This window comes from Choloepus didactylus, chromosome 17, assembly GCF_015220235.1.
Source record: "Choloepus didactylus isolate mChoDid1 chromosome 17, mChoDid1.pri, whole genome shotgun sequence".
NCBI classification, from domain to species: domain Eukaryota; kingdom Metazoa; phylum Chordata; class Mammalia; order Pilosa; family Megalonychidae; genus Choloepus; species Choloepus didactylus.
Window position 1 is genome coordinate 7,799,343 of NC_051323.1, and position 23,460 is coordinate 7,822,802.

General features: G+C 39.6%; 1 pseudogene; it reads right to left on the minus strand.

The window, feature by feature from the left end:
- Positions 1-21,703: 21,703 nt before the first annotated feature.
- Positions 21,704-23,252, minus strand: LOC119512403 (annotated as a pseudogene).
- Between the last annotated feature and the right edge of the window lie 208 nt (positions 23,253-23,460).

The following is a 23,460-nucleotide window of genomic DNA, read 5'->3' on the forward strand; positions in this document are numbered from 1 at the left end:
GTTTTCTTATTTTATTTAATTTTCTTGTATCTTGAATCAACACCAGTGAAGTCTGGCAATGAGGAAATGGATTCAGACTAGAATGTATAATTCTCTAAATTCACTACATCTTTAGATGGAAGAAGAAAAGAAGGGATTTTCCTGTTCTGGTAGCAGGAGCAAGTTGTCCAGAGTTTTGGTTAATTGGAAATGAATAGGAGAGTGAATCTGAAAGATTGTGCACATCTATCAGAATAGGGATTAAAAAATAATACCATAAATGTAATGGCTGCATTCTTTACTGCATTTGTCAAATATCAAAGCCAGGATGATTTAACATATTAGTTTGCTACTAGCTTATAAGATATGGGCCTGACTGGAAAGGAGAAAGGTAATATAGTAGACAGACTGTATTATGTTTAAAATATTTGCTGCTCTTTCTCTCCAAGAGGATTATATTTCCCTATTCTGACATAGATTTTAGCCATGTGACTTACTTAAGTCAATGAAATGTGAGTAGAAATGATGTCTGCCAAGTTGGAGCATAATTTTAGGAGCTGCTGTGAGATTTTACCATGTTCTCTAAACCTTTTAGCTGAATACAGGCCTGTTCCTGATATGATCCTTTGCTTGGGTTCAAGAATGAAGTAGAGCCACAGACAACTGCACCAGGCAGGTAGCATGAGCCAGAAATTAGCCTTTGTTATATAAGCCGCTGAGATTTGGGGGGTTGTTGGCTACTGCAGAAGGAGCCTAAGCTCTGAGACACACCAGCCAATATGAGAAAGCATCTTGTGCTCCATGTTCATATGGGTCAACAAATGGAGAGGCAATTAAACTGTGTAAACAAGGAGGGTTTCCAATTTGTACTACTGAGTCAAGCATCCAAAATCAAGCACTGTAAATACAAGTGGAAAAATAGAGAACATATCACAATGTAAGTATGAGTACTTAAATGCCAGGGAAATTGTAAAACAATGTAGTTAAAATGTAAAATATGATTAATTCTTTTGAAGGCACTACTTTATTTGATGAATATTTAGGGAACATCTTCTCCAGTCAGGTCATGATGCTAAATCCTTTGGACAGGGTTTTCTCACCTGTACTCAGGGAAGCTGATCTTCAAGAAATAGAGGTCACCCTTGGTGGGAGTGAGGAGGGGGGATGAGGGAGCAATCTGTATTTCTATAAGTTGGGAAATGCTACAAACTGTATCTGCCTTTTGGCAATTCATAAGACATATTAGAGAAGTAAAAGTTTTGAGAAGTTCTATTCCAGACACCCATTTTACTTGGTTTATTCTAGTATTTCTGATTTTATTTGAACAGTGTGGGAAAAACGGTCTTGAGGTATTCAAAGATCAACGAGACATGGCCCATTTCAACCCCTCTGTGCTGGTTTGAATCTATTAATGTCCACCACAAAAGCCATGTTCTTTAATGCAATCTTGTGGAGGCATAACTATTAGTCTTCTGATTAGAGTGGGATGTTTGATTAGACTGTTTCCATGGAGATGTGACCCACCCAACTGTAGATAAGACCATTTGAGTAGGTCATTTCCTTGGAGGTGTGACTCTGTCCATCATGATCTTATTTTTTTTTAAATTCAGTTTTATTGAGATAGGTTCACATACCATACAATCATCCACAGTGTACAATCAACTGTTCACAGTGCTATCATATAGTTGTGCATTCATCATCACAATACATTTTTGAGCATTTTCCATACTCCAAAAAGAATAAAAATAAGAATAAAAATAAAAATAAAAAAGAACACCAAAAGCATTCCATCCCCCCATCTCCCTATTTTTTCATTTAGTTTTTGTCCCCATTTTTCTACCCATCTGTCCATACCCTGGATAAAGGGAGTGTGAGCCACAAGGTTTTCACAATCACACTGTCATATCATGTAAACTACATAGTTATGCAATTGTCTTCAAGAATCAAGGCTCCTGGGTTGTGTTTCCACAGTTCAGGTATTTCCTTCTACCTATTTCAATACACTAAAAACCAGAAAAGATTATCTATATATACCATGTAAGAATGCCCTCCAGAGTGACCTCTCGACTCCATTTGCAATCTCTCAGCCGCTGAAACTTTATTTTGTTTCATTTTTCTTCCCCCTTTGTGTCAAGAAGATTTTCTCAATTCCATGATGCCAGGTCCAGGCTCATCCCTGGGAGTCATATCCCATATTGCCAGGGAGATTTACACCCCCGGGAGTCATGTCCCATGTAGGAGGGGAGGGCAGTGAGTTTACTAGCCAAGTGGGCTTAGAGAGAGAGGCCACATCTGAGCAACAAAGAGGTTCTCTGGGGGTTACTCTGAGGCACAATTATAAGTAAGCTTGTCCTCTCTCTTGCAGTAACCAGTTCACAAGGGCAATCCCCAAGATCAAGGGCTCAGCTCACTAAATTTTTAGTCCTCAATGTTTCCACACAGTGATCTTAATTAGATCACTGGAGTCCTTTAAGAGAGCTCACAGAGAGAAGGAGCTCAGAGAATCTGAGAGAGACATTTTGGAGAGAAGCTAAGAGCCAACACAGGTGCTTGTAGATGATGGGAGATGCAGAGAGAAGGACATTTGGAGGTGCTAAGCTAAGAGATGAAGCCCAGAGTTTGCCCTGGAGAAGCTAAGAGAGGACCCCCAGAGAAATGCCCCGGGAGAACCAAGCAGAGAGCTGAGAGAAGCTAAGAGAGACGGAAGCCAGAGACCTTCTGGAGAAAGCCATTTTGAAACACAACCCAGGACAAAGGACCAGCAGACACCAGCCATGTGCCTTCCCAGCTGACAGAGGTGTTCCAGATGCCTCGGACCATTCTTTAGTGAAGGTATCCTCTTGTTGATGCCTTAGTTTGGAAACTTTTAAGGCCTTAGAACTATAAACTTGTAACTTAATGAATCCCCTTTATAAAAGCCAATCCATTTCCAGTAATGGCAGGATTAGCAAACCAGAATAACCTCCTACCCCCATATCTAGTGGGGGATAGAAAAAAATATATGAATTCCACCAGGAAATATATGAGTAGAGTTAGAAGGAAGTTAACAAAGACAGGTTGAATATGCAAAAAGTCTCAAATTCCAATTCAGATCATTAGTGCTATGTAGGGAAGAGCAGACACTTTGGACTATGATCTAGTAACAAAGGCAGGGTTGGAAAGCATTCACTGAGTCTGGGATCAAGGAAGCAGTTTAGGTGAATAAGTCAATTCCAGTGTGTGTGCCCATTCAAGTCAAACTGGACTGTGTGTGTCCACTCAAGCCAACTTTTTATGTATTAATGGCTTGCCTCTGACCATTCTGCCCCAATTCTGGATGGTTAGCACACCACATCTGAGTTACAACTGTCTCCTTACTGTTCATTTTATCATTTTATTTTTAACTTCTTCCATTTTATTCTGTCCTGTACATTGCTTAATTTCCTTCTCAAAATCTTCTGTGGTTTTGCATTCCCTTCAGGATTATATCAATGGAATTGATTGATTTGTAAAAAGTTTGTGTTATTAGAATACATATCCTTACTTGGTTGACTTTTATTGCATTGCCATTAAATTCTTCTTTTAACCATTCATTCAACAACCATTAACCAAATGTCCTGTCTATACCTGGAATAATGCTAAGCAGTGGGTTTTATAATAGAAAGAGCTTGGTGCTTGATATCAGACCCCCTGTATTCACATCCAGTTTTCTACTCACTAGAGACTTAGTTGTCAGTGACCAACCCTGAAAGGTGCAAATTATAACACATATATCTCAAAGTCTTACAGATTTGATAAGATTAGTGTTCATGAAAAAAAAAAAAATTTGCCAGGTCTGTAGATTAATGTAAATGTTCCAAGAATGTTAATTGTATCTGACTCTAAATCTAAGAAGTACAGGAAACACAGTAGTGGTGGATTCAGTCTTTGGAATTTAAGGAATATAAAAGTGATCTAAAAAAGGAATAATGCAAATGCAAAACCAACAAAACTGGCAAGCAAATACAGAAAAGTACTCAAGCTGAGTTTATAACCAAAGATGTGTCCTTCCATTTGCTCCAGTTTGCCAAATGAGCTCAGAGTCTGCACTTTGTGATTAGACATCAGGGATTCAGGTCCTGACTCCATCTCTTACCATCTCTGTGAACTTGCAAAATTTCTTAAACTCTGAGACTTTTTTTTCCATTTTTGTAAAAGGATTCAAACAAAAGCCCATAGAGTTAATGTAAAGATTAATCTGAGAGTCTTCACGGAGAAAATTAATCTTTGATATGATTCTTTAAGAACTGCAGATATGAAATATTTGAGATGAGTGGGCAGCATCCCAAGAAATGCAGGAGCCACTGTAGGGGACTGCACACTGAGCAGGATGTCTGGGAGTCTATTGGGACATGGTGAGAGCTAGGGCTGTGTCTAATGCTAGAGAGGATTGTCGTAGTGGGAGTATGGCCAGAATATCAGACAGGAGGGTTCATCGTTGTGTCAAGCTGGAGATGAGAAAGTCAAATGCTTGTGGGCACCTGGACACTGTCAGTTAGGGAGGTGGTCTGGGCCAGGCAACCAAAGTAAGCAGTGTGGGCCTTTGGAGCAAACTGGAGAGCTTGTGCCCCACCTCAGAGTGAAACCACTACTCTCCTATTGCATGCTTCCTCAGTGTTGCCAGATCTTCTAATCTTTCAAGAGCACACAGCAATGTGGACTCCTATGTGGATGTCATAAAGTTTTCATGCTCTTTTATACCTTCATGTCTTTAGATTTACAATATACTCTGTTGTAATAACCTGCTCCTCTTTTCTCCTTGGTTAAGTCCAATATATCCCTTAAGACTTTTTTCAAACATTACCTACTCTGTGGAGCCATTTCTACCTCCTGAGGGGTATTTACCACACTGGATTACAATTTTGAGGTTTGGAGTTGCACCAAGGCAAAGAGAGCTGCACAGGCTATGCATTGCACGACAAAGGACTGCCATGCATGTATGTTACCAACCCTCTTTGGGTTGGACCCCCAAAATGGGTCTCTTGTCCAGTATCACCTGCACCAATAGAACAGAAGCACATTCAGTAAAGCAGAGCAGAACTTTATTCTTTGGCCAAAGAATGGAGAAGGGTAGACCCATGTCCTATGGGCACCTTCTCCCTAAAGGGAGGTGAGTGGGATTCTTTTACAGGGGATTAGGGGATGCATGTGCAGGTGGTGGGGGCAAGTGAGCAAGGAGAATTTCAAAGAATTCATGGGGCTTTTCGATTAATTGGTTTTGAGCATGCACAGCCCCTGGTCATGCTAGAACATGTTTCTACATACATTGCATGGTCAGAAAATGGCATCTAAATCTCACCCAGAGGTGGAGAATTTACTGTTATAATGAACAAAGGCAAAGTCCAGTCAGGTTTGGGGGCTTAGTGTGCGTGCTCTGAGAAGGGGACTTCCCCAAGGCAGGAACCAGAGGTTAGATGGATTCTTGCTTTTTCATTGGCTGGGGACTTTGTGGTTTACTGCAGGGTGAGGGGGCAATGGCTGCAGGAGCTGGAGTTTTTTAGAGTTTAGCTTGTTTGCAGGTGTTTGCAGTTACATTTTTTCTGAAAATGAGCACACTCAAGCAAAGATAGAAGTTAGATAGAAGTTTTTATGAAAAGACTTCTGGGTCAGACTTCATCCTGGTGACAAATATTCAGCTGGGAAATGTGCCCCCCGGTGTTGTGCACTGGGGCTGAAGTGTTCTGTTTGTTGTCATGTCTGCACAGCATTGGATACAGAGAAGTATTCAATGAGTGTGCACCGGCTGTCTGAGTTAGGCTTGATTCCCGATCAGTAGAGGAGGACTGGGCCACTGCGGAAGGCTGAGGTGAGTTGGGTTTCTTTTCAGATTAAAAACAAATAATAATAATTGACTTCAGTTTACATTAGCATAAAAATCACATTTTAAAAATACTCTGGAAAATCATTTTTTTAAATGTTCCCAATCCTTTAAGTTTAACAATGTCCATACAGTCTTTCTTTTAAGAAAAAGCTACTAATGAAATTTGAAAACACAGAATGAATCCTAAAAAGATGGAGACATCTTTTGTCACGTGTTAGGCAGCTATTTTGTCATGTGTTGGGCAGCTGTATCTGTTAGCCAGGAGCGATATGAGGGACTTCTTTTAGTAGAAGTAAATCCTGGGTAAAGGAGGAAGCGAGCACAGAGCTGGGGGGGTGCTGGTGGAGAGTTAAGGTTTTCACGTTAAGAAAAATTTTTCAAGGTGAAGGATGTCAGAAGAGAACATCTTATGTAGGGAAAGGACTGGCATCCAGAAATTGTTCTGAATTAATAGAGAACCTTGACACACCAACCATGTGAAGCTTTAGTAGCCAACAATTTTCAGTAGGGCTGCTGAATCTCTCAATTCTTACCCCTCTTTTGTCTCCCTCTTCCTTCCTTCCTTCCTTCCTTCCTTCCTTCCTTCCTTCCTTCCTTCCTTCCTTCCTTCTTTCCTCCCTTCTCTCCCTTCCATTATTCCTTCTTTTCCTTTTCTTCTTCTTACTCTTTTTCCTCCTCCATTTCCTGCTTCTTTCCCTTTCTTCCCCCTTCTTTGTCTCATCCTCTTTCTCCTCTTACTCCTTCTTTTTAAAATAATCTTTCCTCTTTCTCCTTCTCTTCTTCCCTCTTCTTCTCTTGTAAAAATATACCTCTAATTTTGGCAGGAAGTGGGGCAATAGGATTCATTTGAAAGTCAGTTTTGATGGACTGTATCTGTTCTGGAAAATGAGGGCTAATAAAAATATTTTATAACGAAAATTGGCAGATTAGTCACATTTTAATGAATCCTAGTCATTTTGCAGTGACAGCACAGTTTCTGTTTGTCCTGTGTCACAATTCTTTAGGCATCTCATATGTCTCAGAATAAGTCGGTTTTACTTTTAATTAACTATGCGTGACCATGAGAGAGAATTACTAATATCTCCTCATCTGTCCTATTTTCTCCTTTGAAAATAGATTTGGGCACCAACAAATTTAATGTCCTGTTTGGTTTAATTTTATCCATTAATTTTAATTTTTGAAGGTTCCTTTATTCCATATATCTGGGGCATGATTTAAAATATTTTCTAATTTCAATGATTAATACAACCATTTCTCTGAAGTTCAATTAGTTCCCAAATAAATCCATTCTCTCTTCTCTTAGGATACTAATATTTCTATAATATTGAATATTCTTTCAGTTCATAACAGATATGATTAAAATCCATGTTCATTGTATGTTGTACTTAAAACCTGACAGTACACAGTTTTGAAAAGTGAAGTGGGGAGAAAGATATGTAAAACGCTAGTTATCCTTCCACCTGCTAAAAAGGTTTTATCAAGTTATACATATTGCTCTCATAATAGTATATTTTCACTTTTAATTAGAGTAGGTTAAATAACCAGTATTACCATATGTGTTTGAAGATTTCATGTTCTTAAAATTGCTTTATTCTACTGCACATCAGGTGTCTCTATTATTCCAACACTCAGGATGGTCTAGAAATGTCTAGGAATCTATCATCTGTTTTCCCAACTATATAATTTATGCATTATTTTAATGGTTCTAAAGCTATTTATATATGTAAACTGTATTATTTAGGAATAGTATTTGTGATGTTACTCCTGCCTTCATAAATTATAAAATGCCTCTTGTGTGCCTCCTTCTATTCTTTCTTGTTTAATTACTTATAATCTTTAAATTTGATGAAACTTGAGTCTGCTCTTCCACCAGTAAATAGGACTCCTATCCACCAAGATCATCCATGCATCAGTCTCGATTCACCCTAAAATCATGTCAGTTACAAGGTCAGATCTTTGGGCACTGTAACCTAGTCCATCATGTCTTGCTCTGAGTCAATTAATTCCCTTGCTGTGAATGTCCTCACTTCTGCTGCGCATTGCATCATCCTACCAAAGAGCTCTAGCGACTGCTAAAACACAAATCCAATCAACTCTCCACCCTGCTTCTAACCTGTCAATGGTAGAGATCTAATCTTTCTCACACAGTGGGCTCCCATATGACTGAATCTGCTTACTTCCCTATCTCTCCCTCTAACTCCTTCTCTCCTAGAACTCGGTCCTCTAACATGCTGGACTCTTCTGGTTTCTCCAACAAGCCAAGCGCACCTTTAACCCCAGGTTTTGGCAGATTCTATTCCACCTGCTTTAAATGCTCCTTCTGTACTGCGTTATTAATAAAATATACACATTCTAAAGCTTGTGACAATAATGTCTCTACCTAAATTATATTTTTAATATGAAATATGCATCCACTGAAACTGATATCCCATTTTCAAATAACTCTTTTGGAATTAGAAGTCTGTATCTACCTGAGATGAATGATTCATATTTTTGTCCACTCTGATAACTTCTGTTTTTTTCTTTTGTATTTAGACCATTTGCATTTAAAGTGATTATTGGTATGGTTGGATTAGTATCTAGCATGTCTGGAAATGCTTTATATTTTTTGCATTTGATCTTTTTTTCATTTTCCTGCTTCTTTTACTGCCTTCTCTAGTTTAAATTGAGAATCTTATATGATTCTATTTTATCTTCTCTCAGAATATTAATTCTACTTTAAAAATTTTTTTAGTGGTTTTCCTAGAGTTTGCATTACACATTTTTAACTACTCTAAGTCAACCTGCAAATGAAGCTATACTGCCTCTTGTGCAGTTCTGGTGCCTTATAAGAGAATATTCCCAATTCCTCCTCCCAGCCCTTAAGACATTACTGTCATTCATTTCACTTATCCATATGCTACAGTAACATAATACACAGTTACTGCTATTACTTCAGACAGTTGCATTTTATATCAATTAAGAATACAAAAAAGATTTTATTTTACTATATTTTAGTCCTTTTTTGACACGCTTCTTTCTTTATGTAGATCTAAGTTTCTGAACAATATCATTTTCCTTCTCCTCGAGGAATTTCTTTTAACGTATCTTGCAGGACAGATCTGTTGCCAAAGAATTCTCTCAAGTTTTGTTTCTCTGAGAAACTATTTCTCCCTCACTTCACTTTTGAAGGGTAATTTCACTCGATATAGAATTCTGTGTTCGTGGCTTCTTCTTTCAGCATTGAAAATATTTCACGGCACTCTGTTTATGTGCTTGTCATTTCTCACGAGAAGTCTTCTGTGATTCTGACTCTTGCTTCTCAATAGATAAGGTGTTTTCCTCCTTCTGGTTTCTTTCAAAGTTTTCTCTCTGTCTTTGCTTTTCTGCAGTTTGAATATGATATACCCAGAAGTAGATTTTTTGGTATTTATCCTGCTTGGTGTTCTCTGAGCATCCTGAATCTGTATGTTAATGTGTATCATTAATTTTGAAAAATTCTCAGCCATTATTTCTTCAAATATTTCTTCTGCTCATTCTCTTTTTCTTTTGAAATTGTCCCACAGTGCTTGGATGTTCTGCTTTTTTTTTTCTTTTCTTTTTCTTTTTATTCTTTTTTCTCTTTGTATTTCAGTTCAAGAAGTTTCTATTGACTTCAAATCCTCTAATGTTCCAGTTTTTGTCTTCTCTCATGACATCTGGCTTCCAAAAGAACTCCTTTATATCTTGTTGCTCTTTCAGCTGATTCCACCATTGTTATACTAGAACCCTCTTGGTGTGCTGGTAAGGTATGTGGGGAGGAGAAGCATTCTATAATCCTATGAATAAACCTTAGTCTTTTAGTGGACCTGTGTCCCTGGGCTGTTTTCTTCACGAGGGTTTCTAACTATCCCCTGCTGCAAACCTCCCCAACCCCCCACCCCCATGTATCAAGATGAGATAGGAAAACTAGAAAGTGTCGGATTTGGGTAAATTCCTCCTCTCTCTTTTTTGTATTTTTTTAACCTTTATTTTTCACTTTACCAATTTGACACACACGTTTACAACAGCAAACACACATAAGGAGTGATGTGCACATAGGCGCTGTTTCACTACGGTTCACAAGCTTGGCCACGGGAGTTCCACGGGTGACACTGACCACCACGCATGTGCGATGGAGGGTGGGGGGCTGCCGGGTCTGTGCTCCACAGGGTGGGGGGAGCCACAGTTCCCGCCATCAGCAGAGGTGCTTTTCTGGTGAGAAAACCCGTGATACCCACAGGGCTTCAACCATCACATGGATAACTGACAACACCTGGACTTCCCAGCATCAACCAAACGGTGTAAAAATAGATTGCCCAGATGTATGAACTATGTCCCTTTCTGAAAAGCCATAGTACAGACTATTGGTACACCACCCCTCTTGAGTTCCTTGTAGCTGGTTTAGTTCAGTGTTTGAAGAAGTCTCTGGTCAAGTCTTTGCTTCTGGAAAGTAGGTTTATATAATGGAGAACCCTCTGATGCAGTATTTCTCAATGTTATTTTCCCCTTTCTTCTTCAGAGCCTTTAGGGGATCATTCTTGTCTTGACACACTGATGGGAGGTAAAACCCACAAAAATGTTCCCCCACCACAAGATTGTTTCCACCAGGAGTTTCTCACTTTCAAGCTAGTACACCTCTAGCAATTCATTAAAATAACCATTTAAGTATTCCTACCAGTCTATGGCACTAGGGACCTTGGCTCTACCTAAGCATATCTCAGCTGTTTTTCTCCATATTGGCCTGTCTTCTTAAATTTTGGGGTGGAGGTTTGTCCTCTGACCTCAGTTCTTTGAAGGATCCGAGAAAAGTCACTGATTTTCAGTTTGTTCATCTTCTTCCTTCTGTAAGGATGGGAAGGATGATGTCCAAGCTTTTTACATGTTGGAGCTGAAACTGGATGCTCAATTGAATCATTTTTAAAAGTGTAATCAAAAATTGCTAATCTTTATCTCTGTCTGTAATTTGGAAAAATAATATTTCCTTTGTAAAGACTACAGGTAAGATCTCAAATTTCTAAATAAGATGTCTTTCCCATAGTAGGTGCTCAAAAATGATAGCTATTTTTGTTTTATTACTATTAACTATACTTTTGCTTGAATGGTCAGTGACTTTTTTCACCAAGTGAGAAAAGCTAAAGGAGAAAATATTTTTTTCTCATTTGATTACTCTTTAGTGGTATGTTATTCATGTGTGTTTAACTTTTAATATAATGAGCCTAGAAATCAAAGCATCCTTGACTTGATCAGACATATTCCATTTCCACCATTGTCAGTCCAAATATCTGATCCACTTCTGACCAAAGAAGTTATGCATTTGGTAGTTCCAACCTATAGACGTAGATCAAATCTAAAGCTAGTCCTGCTGCTAAAGATTAGAGGTCTACTGGAGTATGCACTTACAGAGAACTTCAGATAACCATAAGTTCCAAAATTCATGTTTTTTTTTTACCAAATCAATGTTACTGTCCATCTGCCTCCATTTTCTGGGATTTAGAGAACGGTAAAGAAAAACATAATTGAGCACTTACAATTTTTCAGACACTATGCTTAGGGATTTTCATACAAGGAGTCATTTAATACTCAAAGCAATCCTATAATGTGTTATAATCTATGAAAATCTCCATTTTCTTGATAAGCAAATTCAGATAAATTAAGGTTTTCCCAAAGACACATTGGAAATAGGTAGGAAAAACCAGGGTTAGATATCCTGGGTTACTCTGATGCCAATATCCAAGATATTTCCCAAATCCCACAAGATCCTACTATGAATCTTTGTAACCCTCATTCCTTGGAAAGGTGGACTGGACACTATCTACTGGCTGGAGACAGCTCCAAAATAAATGATTCTACCATATTCATAATGTGGTTCCTCAACAGAACTTGACTACAACTGGCAAACACACACCTGCTCGCACACCAACACAAAATTGCCCTCCTTTGGATTGGATGCTTCTGTCAATCAGGACTGGGTTTACCACATTTCCATGCTACGTTTATTGAATTGATGATTAACCACTCAAACACCATTTGTTGATTTCCTTTATGGTCCCTGAGCTTCAGCCCCACAGAATCATGGTTTCCTGTCTTCCCCTACTGGCCAATGCATCCCAGGACTTGGCATGACATCTCGTCAAGCCCAGAATGATGTCCACATTACCCACTGCCTTGATCATATTGTAGACATAGGTTTCTCCTTGCTCTAAGTAGTTAGTGGCATTTCATAAATCTTAAATAGAGCAAGAAGAAATTCTCCAATTAAAATTTATTGATTTGTGCCAAAGTATTTGTTTTCAGCCTAATCTTACTTATCATGCTTATTCAATTACTCACACATTCCTGTATTTCTTGGTTGGCCAGTCTGCACAGTTCTTTTCATTTTTCATTTCCCAGCTTTCAAATAAGAAATTGGAGAACCTTAGTAATGAATGAGAGAAGTATTAAGGCCTTCAAAATTAGGTTGACAAACAAGTCATTCTGTTTGTTGGGAACTCTGTTACTACACCAGGATAAAAGTGAGATTTTTATTTTTGAGGCTTTCTTGGTAGGGGACTCAAAATAGAATGACTTTAATTATTTATTTTGTAAATACACCAGCCTGAAAGACAGTGTGAGAATTTTAATCGCATAGGAGATACAGTGCAATTAGACAGTAGTGTCAGTGCTTCTCAAGGCTGAATTGTCACAGATAAAATGTTTGTTGCTGCTTTTGGGTTATATTTATTCCAGTGAAGTTGTGGTAAAGACTATCCCAGTATAGCTATGCTATTCTTCCTAAAGACCTTCTTAGAAGTTGAACTTCTAAAATGCTTCAGGGGCAAGACTGGAAAAGCACTTAAAACATATAAGGAAGGGTAAGTGATTGCCAATGAAAAGTGGACTATAATCTACTTTCTTCATTATTTACTTATAATGATTTCTTTGCCTGAAGTGATTTCTGTCTCTTGGTAGACTCTTTCTTATCTGTCAAGACTCAAATATTACTCTTTGATGAAGGCTTCTCCACTTTCCTTCTTCTCCAAAGTCACTGCAAGTTCATTTGTTCACTTATTCATTCATTCAATAAACCTTTCCAGTTCACCTACCAGGACTTGGGGTTATAAATACTAGTACAACTTAGTCTCTATCTTCCAAAAGTGTAAAACCTCTTTGGAGGAGATACACATTCTGAGAACATTAAGTACAATATCTGTCAGAGTTTCTATTGGAGAAGTTTTTATGAAGGATAATGAGGTCACAGTAGCAAGAACTGCCAATCACCCCTGGAAGGAGCAAAGGTGCCATAGAGAGGGTGGCATTTGAGATGAATATTGAGGAATATGTACATTTGGTGAGTACAGCTAGTGTTTTCTGGAGCCTGACTACATTCCTTTGTCCTTACCACATCTGTGTATACTGGCTCAAATGCCACAAGAGCTGGCTTTGTCCATTCTCATGGCAGGCTGGACATGCTGGGAATTAACCACTCCCTTCTAAGCAGACTTCAAGCATAGATACATGGTCTATGATCCAGAGAAAGATCTGAGCTGGAGTCTTAAGTTCAAGAGTTAGTGGATACATACTGCATCTCCCTTAGCCACAGATGAGACATTCTGAAGAATGTGTACCACACTGATTAGAAGTTCCCCAAGGGGACTAAGTTCCAGTCACTCACAGAGGTAAGTAGCTTGATAATGTACATTTATCAGCTGCCTTCTCTTTCATATCTCACTTTCCCATTCAATGCCCCTGCTTCCCAAATTAACCATGTGCATGCTGTTAAAGTATGATTTTTTTTCCATTTTTATTGAGATTGTTCAGATACCATACAATTATCCAAAGATCCAAAGTGTACAATCACTTGCCCCTGGGTACCCTCATACAGCTGTGCATCCATCACACTTAATTTTTGTTCAATTTTTAGAAACTTTTCATTACTCCAGACAAGAAATAAAGTGAAAGATGAAAAAATAAAAAAAGAAAAGGAAACTCTAAACCTCCCCTATCCCTAACCAACCCCCCTCAATTGTTGACTCCTAGTATTGATATAGTACGTTTGTTACTGTTTATGAAAAAATGTTGAAATACTACTAACTGTAGTATATAGTTTGTAATAGGTATGTAGTTCTTCCCTATATGCCCCTCTATTATTAACTTCTAATTGTATTGTTATACATTTGTTCTGATTCATGAAGTGATTTCTAGTATTTGTACAGTTGATCATGGACATTGCCCACCATAGGATTCAGTTTTATACATTTCTATCTTTTGACCTCCAACTTTCCTTCTGGTGACATATGTGACTCTGAGCTTCCCCTTTCCTCCTCATTCACACACCATTCGGCGCTGTTAGTTATTCTCACATCTTGCTACCAACACCCCTGTTCGTTTCCAAACATTTAAGTTCATCCTAATTGAACATTCTGCTCATACTGAGCAAGAGCATCTACATTTCTTCCACAAGGCAGGAGGGAGAGTCAAAGAAGGTAGAGAGGCAAAAGAAAGAGGAAACAAAAAAAATGACACCTAGGAAGCAGCAAAAGGAAAAATAACCTTAAATCAAAGTAGAATAAAGAATCAGACAATATCACCAATGTCAAGTGTCTAACACGCCTCCCCTATCCCCCCCTCTTATCTGCATTCACCTTGGTATATCACCTTTGTTACATTAAAGGAAGCATAATACAATGATTCTATTAGTTACAGTCTCTAGTTTATGCTGATTGCATCCTTCCCCCAATGCCTCCCCATTTTTAACACCTTGCAAGGTTGACATTTGCTTGTTCTCCCTCGTAAAAGAACATATTTGTATATTTTATCACAATTGTTAAATACTCTAGATTTCACCAAGTTACACAGTCCCGGTCGTTATCTTTCTTCCTTTCTTGTGGTGTCTCACATGCTCCCCACCTTCCTCTCTCAACCATATTCATAGTTACCTTTGTTCAGTGTACTTACATTGTTGTGCTACCATCTCCCAAAATTGTGTTCCAAACCACACACTCCTGTTTTCTATCACCCTGTAGTGCTCCCTTTAGTATTTCCTGTAGGACAGGTGTCTTGTTCACAAAGTCTCTCATTGTCTGTTTGTCAGAAAATATTTTGAGCTCTCCCTCATATTTGAAGGACAGCTTTACTGGATACAGGATTCTTGGTTGGTGGTTTTTCTCTTTCAGTATCTTAAATATAGCACACCACTTCCTTCTTGCCTCCATGGTTTCTGCTGAGAGATCCACACATAGTCTTATTAAGCTTCCTTTGTATGTAATGGATTGCTTTTCTCTTGCTGCTTTCAGGATTCTCTCTTTGTCTTTGACATTTGATAATCTGATTATTAAGTGTCTTGGTGTAGGCCTATTCATATCTCTTCTGTTTGGAGTACGCTGCGCTTCTTGGATCTGTAATTTTATGTCTTTCATAAGAGATGGGAAATTTTCATTAATTATTTCCTCTATTATTGCTTCTGCCCCCTTTCCCTTCTCTTCTCCTTCTGGGACACCAATGATACGTACATTATTGTACTTTGTTTCATCCTTGAGTTCCTGGAGACGTTGCTCATATTTTTTCATTCTTTTCTCCATCTGCTCCTTTGCGTGTAGGCTTTCAGGTCTTTTGTTCTCCAGTTCCTGAGTGTTTTCTTCTGCCTCTTGAGATCTGCTGTTGTATGTTTCCGTTGTGTCTTTCATCTCTTGTGTTGTGCCTTTCATTTCCATAGAATCTACTAGTAGGTTTTTAGAACTTTTGATTTCTGCCATATACAAGTCCAGTGCTTCCTTTACAGCCTCTATCTCTTTTGCAATATCTTCTCTAAACTTTTTGAATTGATTTAGCATTAGTTGTTTAAATTCCTGTATCTCAGTTGAAGTGTACGTTTGTTCCTTTGACTGGGCCATAACTTTGTTTTTCTTAGTGTAGGTTGTAATTTTCTGTTGTCTAGGCATGGTTTCCTTGGTTATCCAAATCGGGTTTTCTCAGACCAGAACAGGCTCAGGTCCCAGAGGGAAGAAATATTCAGTATCTGGTTTCCCTGCGGGTGTGTCTTAGAAAATTGCTCCACCCTGTGATGCCTCGGGTCACTGTGCTTTTCTGCCCAGCAGGTGATGCCTGTTAGCCTGTAATTCTTGACTGGTGTGAGGAGGTATGGCTGTGTTCCCCCAGGCTCTGGGGTCTGGTTCTGAATGGAAAGGGCCCCACCCCTTTCCTCCTAGAGAAGACAGACCCCCCAGGTGGAGGTCATTAGCATTTCATTGGTCTTGCTCTCTGCTTGTGCTGTCTCCACCCTTCTCTGCTTCACAGCCCTGGAAACTGAAAATGACTGGGGCTTTCTCCACTGAGCCGAAAAAGAATCAGATAGCCCCCTTCAGACCCAGTCCAAGGCTCTCCAAGGTCAGTTGTCACCCAAAGCCTCTGTCTGTTTTTTGGGGATGCGTACCTGTAGTGAGCAGTTCACACTCGCTACTTAAAACCCCAGTTGGAGCTCAGCTGAGCTGTATTCGCTTGCTGGGAGAGAGATTGTCTGTGGCACCACGAGGCTTTGCAGCTCGGGCTATGGGGGAGGGGGGTCTCCCGACCTGGTTCCGCAGGTTTTACTTACAGATTTTATGCTGTGTTCTCAGGCATTCCTCCCAATTCCGGTTGGTGTATGATGAGTGGATGGTCTCGTTTGTCCCCCCACAGTTATTCTGGATTGTTTACTAGTTGTTTCTGGTTTTTTGTAGTTATTTCAGGGGGACTATTTAGCTTCCACTCCTCTCTATGCCGCCATCTTGCCTGACTCCCAAAGTATGATTTTTTAAAATGTAAAATCATGACTCTCACATGGCTATCAAATGAACACATATTGAAGATTGTTTACAAGTTATTAATAAAAGAGGGAACCAGTAAGATTTACAACTGGTTCAAAGATAGTGTTGCCAGATAAAATACAGGATGCCCATTGAAATGTGAGTTTCAGGTAAACAACTAATATTTTCTTTAGTATTCTTTAGTATACATATTTAATATTGCATGGGATCATACTTACGCTAAAAATAAAATAATGTGTTTTTTATTTGAAAATCAAATATAAGTGGGAATTCTTTATTTTTATTTACTACATACAACAACCCTAGTCTAAGGAAAATTCAAACTACTTAAGAAATGTTTAAATAAATTTACAAAAATTTGAAAACTGACAGAACTGACCAGTACCCACAGGGCAATCAATTGCATTCCACTGGACGAAACCTACGTCTATGGATGGGAATCATTTGCATTACTAATATTTTATACAATGTGCAGTGTTGTACTTGAGGTACAACATGCAGCAAATCTGGAACTACTGATGAGGTAACAGAAACAGATTTGCATTTGTAAAGACCAGTGGAGCTACAAGGGGAAGGGTGGTTTTCAGGGCTATAAAACTGGAGGTGGGAAACAGGTGAACAGAGGCAGTAGGTGCAGGAATAGAGGGGAGAGGAGAGAATGAGAAGGAGAGCAGTTAAGGAGATAGAATGGGAAGGGATGGCACTTGATGGGGATGTGAGGGTTGAATTAGAAGGCACAGTCTGGGGATTACTACTGGGGGTGTGTTCCAGGGATAGTGGTGTTGTTAGCAGAGATGGACTATCAAGTCCATGGTCAAAGATACTGAGTTCAACTTTAAATACATCAATATCTCTCAAAAGGCAGCTAGATAGATGGTCGATGAGGAGGAGAAAGATCTAGGCTGGAGATATAGCTGTGAGAGTCTTAAGTACAGGTTAGAACTCTAAGAGTTATAACTCTATGAATGAGATCATTGGGAGAAGATGGTCAAGGGTAAGACCTTAAGACATTTGAGAACATTTGAGAAGCAATGTTGGCGGTATAGAAACGCAAGGAGGACATGCTCTACTAGAGCCCAGGGAAAGAGGGGAGAACCTCAGGAAACAGGAAGCAGGCAACAAAGTCCAGCACAATAGGAGTGCACAGCCGTTAAAGGGATGGACGTCCCAGGATCCACTGGGGCAATATCCCCTAAAACAGGTTCAGAAGTATGCACGTTTAAGTTCTATGTCCAAAGATGTGGAGACACGGAAGGCCCCCTGGCTTAACAAACTATAGAGCAGGGCCTTCCCAAAGCTACAGATGTCTGAAGGCGGACACTGGAGCTAGGAAAAGGCCAAAAGCCTTGCATGTCTGAAAGCAGAAGGCAGTTTAGATAAGGGAATAGTCTCTGAGCTCTTGCTGGGCTCCTTCTGTGCTCCTGTCTCCTGCCTCCTGCCCCCTGCCCCTGCTGTTTCCTGTCTAACCCCCAAAGAAATTGTCCCTTAAGACTAAAGATATGTAAATACACCTCATGGCTTTGGAGAGAATGTACCCCTCCCTGAAATACCTGCAGACAGGCACGTAGGAGACTACCTTGTATGCTATAAAGACCTGTAGAAAAGAGTAGAATAAAACTTTTCTTTTGCATGGACACTGAGGATGGAGTGTGTTCCCCCTTCTTTCACACAAATATGTTTGGGAACTATGGATATCAAATTCTGTTCTTGCCGGTTTAAAAATGGACATTATTTAGATGACTCTGAAAAATTCTCTCATGTTTCCCCTGCCACAAAACCAAAGCACAGAAAGGAGTGTGATCTAACATTGTTTAGTACTGAAGTTTACAATCCGACTTAACTATGAAACACTTTCTGTGGCCTGTTACCGATTCATATACCAAGGACCACATGCTTCTGGGAAGGATGCACTAAAATTAGTGAAGAAATAAGAATGTTGAAAACAAATGTTGATAGGTAAAGAAATGTAGAGTATTTAAGAGCAGTGCTAGACACTTGTAATTATTGGTGCTTGGTCAATATGCCAGGATGTCTACAAATATTATCACATTTAAATGTCACAATGACTGTGTAAGATGGGTGTATTATTTTATTGTTGAAGAAACTGAAGATATCTGAAAGGGTTAACTAACTTGTCGTAGGTCACAAAGCTAATTATTGGTACAGTCAGCATGAGAATTCAGGTAGCCTGACATTGAAGCCCATGCTCTTACCCCTGATGCTTTGTTTATCTTCCAAGTATTTCTGAAAGCTATTCCAAAATGTTTAGAAGGATACAAAGGGGCACATTGGAAGGCAGTAGGGAGTAGAGTGAGGGAAGATTTATCAGAGAAGGAAATGGCTTTTGGACATAGGTGTCCTGTTAGTGATTCCCATTATTTTCTTACAATGATGTAAGAATCAGAGAGAAAAAACATATGTAAGAGAAACAAAGTTCCCAGCAGCCTGTCATAAATCCATATATGTTCCTTTATTGCATATATCCTGGAAACCTGCCCTGACTTCTCCAGGATTCCCTTTCCCCTGTCTGCTTTATATGCATGTAGCACTATCAGACGTATTACATATTTACTTGTTTTTTTTTTTTTTGGGCCGTATTCCCAATTAGAATACAACCTTCATGAGAATAAGGGATTTGTTTTTTTTTCCTACTGATGTTATCTCCTTTTCTTAAAAGAGTGTCATGCAGTGTAGGCTCAATGAATGTTTGTGAAATTAAGAAATTAGTTAATTAATTAATCAATATTGAGTTCATACCTTATGGTACCATGTATTTAAGGCTTGACTATTAGTAGCAGAATAGCTCATATGGGTATGACTGGAACTTGAAGACGAACTAGACCCAGATTCAGAGGGTAAGTGAAAAACAGGAGGATGCCCAGGAAAGCAGGAAAAGAATGTTGTCAAATTTAGAAATGAGCAACAGATGAAAACAGTGAACCTAAGACAGAGAGGGATCTTGAAAGTCAAGCAAAGCATAGCATCTTTTCAAAGCAAAAGCTGAGAGTGGGTATCCAGCTAGCCGTTCACAATTCCCCAAAGGTTTTGGTGCACTGATAGAATGAGAGAACCAAGTGAGATTTCAGCTTTGAACACACTGCATTACTAGGCAGACCTGCCAGTAAAGAGAGGAATTTAAGCTTGCAGGGCATAACCAACTTTATTGGAACTGAGACAAAGTAAGGATTTGGAGAATTAGGCAAGAAACCAGTTACTACAACTGTGTGTTACTGGATTGAATTGTATCCCCCCAAAAGATATGTTGAAATCTGCTTTGGTTTGCTAAAGTTGCCAAAATTCAGTATACCAGAAATGAATTGTCTTTTAACAATGGGGATTTATTAAATTACCAGTTACAATTACAAGATTGTGAAAATGTCCAAATTAAGGGATCGAGAAGAGGATACCCTCTCTGAAGAAAGGTTGCTGGCAGCCAGTGTTCCTCTGTCAGATTGCAAGGCACATGACTGACATCTGCTGGTCCTTTGCTCCTGGGTTTCATTGCTTTCAGTTTCTGATTCCAGTGGCTTTCTTTTTGAGCATCTCCAGATCTTCTTTTAGCATCTCTGGGATGTTTCTCTCTTTAAGCTCTCTCCAAATTTCTCTGCCTTTTATCCTATCATAAAGGATTGGAGTAAAGGACTAAAAGAGCCTGCTTTGGTGGGATGCATCACATCTCAATTGAAACAACCTAATCAAAAGATCCCACCCATAATAGGTCTGCCCCCAAAGAGATGGATTAAATTAACATAGCCCTTTCTGGGGTACATGCCAGCCCCAAACTACCACAAAGTCCTAACCTCTAGTATCTTAGAATCTGACCTTATTTGGAAATAGTGTTGTTGCAGATGGAATTAGTTAAATTAAGAAAAGAAAGGTGATCCTTAGTCCAATATGACTGGTATTCTTATAAGAAGAGAAGAAGAGACAGACACAGGGGAAGAAGGCCACATGAAGACAGAGGCACAGATTGGGGTGATGCGGTTCCAAGCTAAGGATTGCTGATAAACCACCGGAAGCTAGGAATAGGCAAGGAACAATTCTTGCCTATATGTTTAAGAAGGAGCATGGTTCTGTGACACCTTGATTTAGATTTCTGGACTCCAGAACTGTGAAACAATAGCTTTCTGATGTTTTAAGACACAAAGTGTATGGTTCTTTGTTGCAGCAGCCCTAGGAAACTAATACAATGGGTTATAAGGTGTGCTGGTTTGAAGCCAATCTTTTAATCAATTCCTGTGTGTGCAGATCTGTTGTGGGTGGGACATTTTGGTTAGGTTATTTCAATTGAGTGTGACCCACTCCATTCAAGGTGGGTCTTAATCCTTTTACTGGAGAGCTTTATGAGAGGATAAAGGACAGAAAAAGACAAGGTTGCTGATAGAGACAGAAAAGCCCAGATATGCAAGAGAGGGCCCACAGAAATTCATAGAGGAGGCCACTGAAGCCAGGAGCTGAAAGCAATGAAACCTGGGAACAAAGGACCAGCAAATGCCAGCCATGTGCCTTGCTATCTAACAGAGGAACCCTGGATGCTAGCAGCCTTTCTTCAGAGAAAGTATCTTCCTCTGGATGCCTGAATTTGGACATTTTCATGGCCTTCAAGTTGTAATGTGTGAGCTAATAAATCCCTGTTGTTAATAGCCAATCCATTTCTGGTATATTGCATTTTGGCAGCTTTAGCAAACCAAAACAAAACGTAAGCAGAGTCTGCTTCATCTCTGGCTCTTTTTTTTTTTTTTTTTTTTTTTTAATTTAGTATTCTGTTGTTTAACACACACTTAAATGGTCTTATTGGGGAGGGGGAAAAGTGGAGGTTCTTGCAGATTCCTAAAAAAATGTCAGAAGGGCAAAATATGGCCAGCATTATCCATTTGCTTTTTTGGGTTTACTGAGTGAATAGCATTTTCCTTACATAAGCATCTGATCTCAGGTTTTTCATATAGAGAACATTGAGATTTCAGTTTGAAGACATCCTGAAATCCTACGAGTAGCATTATCCCAACCACCCTCTAGTATCTAGCTTGCGTGTATAAGCAGAAAGAGTCTTCTCTCATTTTAGATGGCTAGATGTTTGTGGAAGCTCTTAGGAGTGCTTGCCACATTTATTGGGAAAAGTCAGATATAAAGTGGCCTTTAGGGACACTTTTACTTGGAAACTTACAACATTAGTACACAAGTCAAGTCTCACACATTTAACATTCGCTTGTTGAAAGCAATGTCATAAATCAAATAAAATTAAACATGTTTTACTTTCTTCTCACAAGAACATAAGAATTATGGAGGAGAACTTAACAGGAAATTTAAAAAAAGGTAACACAATTTTTCCTTAGTAGTCCTTGGGTAGTTAATAGCAGTTTCCACTTTGTTTGCTTCTTTGAACAGGGATTTTGGTCCAAAGTTGTGTTTCATTTTAGTATCTGCTTCTGCCTTGCCCTCTATCAGATTGGCTTCCTCCACAGCCACCACCTCTTGGTGCTCCACAGCTTGAACTGCTGTAGGAATCACGAGGAGGAGGGTACTCCCTTTCCATAGAAGGGGGAAGCCCTTTTTCTTGTCTGCCAACACGATCACGACCACTTAAGTAGAGATCACTTCAGCTGCTTGAGTAACTGTCTCGACTTCCACCATATCTGTCATATGAGCTGTTGTAATCATCATAGCCACTGCTTCCACCATAAGATGGTGGGGCCCTCATGTAGATGGAGCATTACGTGAGTTACTGTAACTCTCATATGAATTTCTGTAGGACCCTCCACTTGGATGATCTGAATAGTCTCAATCACAACCATAGCCACCTCTATCACTATAGCCTCTTGATGGATAGTCATCACGTGAAATGGAATGACCATAATCACGGTATGTATAATCTCTTGGTGGTGGTGCATAATCTCTTGTATCATGAGAACTTGTGTAATCTCTGCTTGAATAGATGTCTTTAGTAGAATATCCATCATCTCTTGGAGACAAAAAACATCTCTACGAGAGGGCAGGGGTTCCCTTCGTGGTGGCCCTCCATAGCTATCTCTTCCACATGATACAGGAGCTCTTCCTCCCATTCCACTGCTGCTGTGAACTGGTCCTGAGGGGGCAGATCTTTTGGGAGGAGGATCCCCACTTCGTGGTCATGGGCCTTTTTTCCTGGAAGTGGTCCCCTGGAAGAACTCATGTTAAAACTCATGGAATAGCCACCATCATGCCTGTGCCCTCCACGTGAAGGAGGTCACTTTGTTCCTCCCCTTCCTCCTCTTCCACCTCTAAGACCTCTAGGAGGGCCTCTGCTTTGTGGAGGTGGAGCTGGTCCATGTCTACCACTTTCAAATGATGGTTTAGTGGCTTGTTCCACCTTGATGGCTTTCCATCTAAAGACTTTGAATTCATGTCTCGGGCTGCATCCTTGGCATGAGCTGGGCTTTCAAAGGTGACAAATGGAAAACCTCTTGATTGTTGGTTTCATGGTCTTTCATCAAGAGTACTTCCACTATTCATCCATATTTGCCAAATACTGCTTCAAGGGCTTTCTCATTTGTTTCTGTGTTGAGCCCACCAATGAAGAGCTTTCCTGGATGATCTGCTTCAACCATTTTTGACCCCCGGAAGCGGAGCAAGGTGAGGACGGTTTGAAGCTGCTATGAGCTTGCCAATAGGCACTTCCTAGACATTCAGCATGCGTGAGGGCTGCCAGGTTGCATTGGAGAACAGGAAGGGGAAGCCACCAGCACTTCTGTGCAATGAGCCATCTCTGGCACTTTAAACTTGGACCTATGCAAAAAATAAGTAGGAATGGGTATCAGTGCATTTTCCTGTGATACTTCCTTTTCCAATCTTCTTTTCCTGTTTTTGCTTCTCTTGATTCCAGGC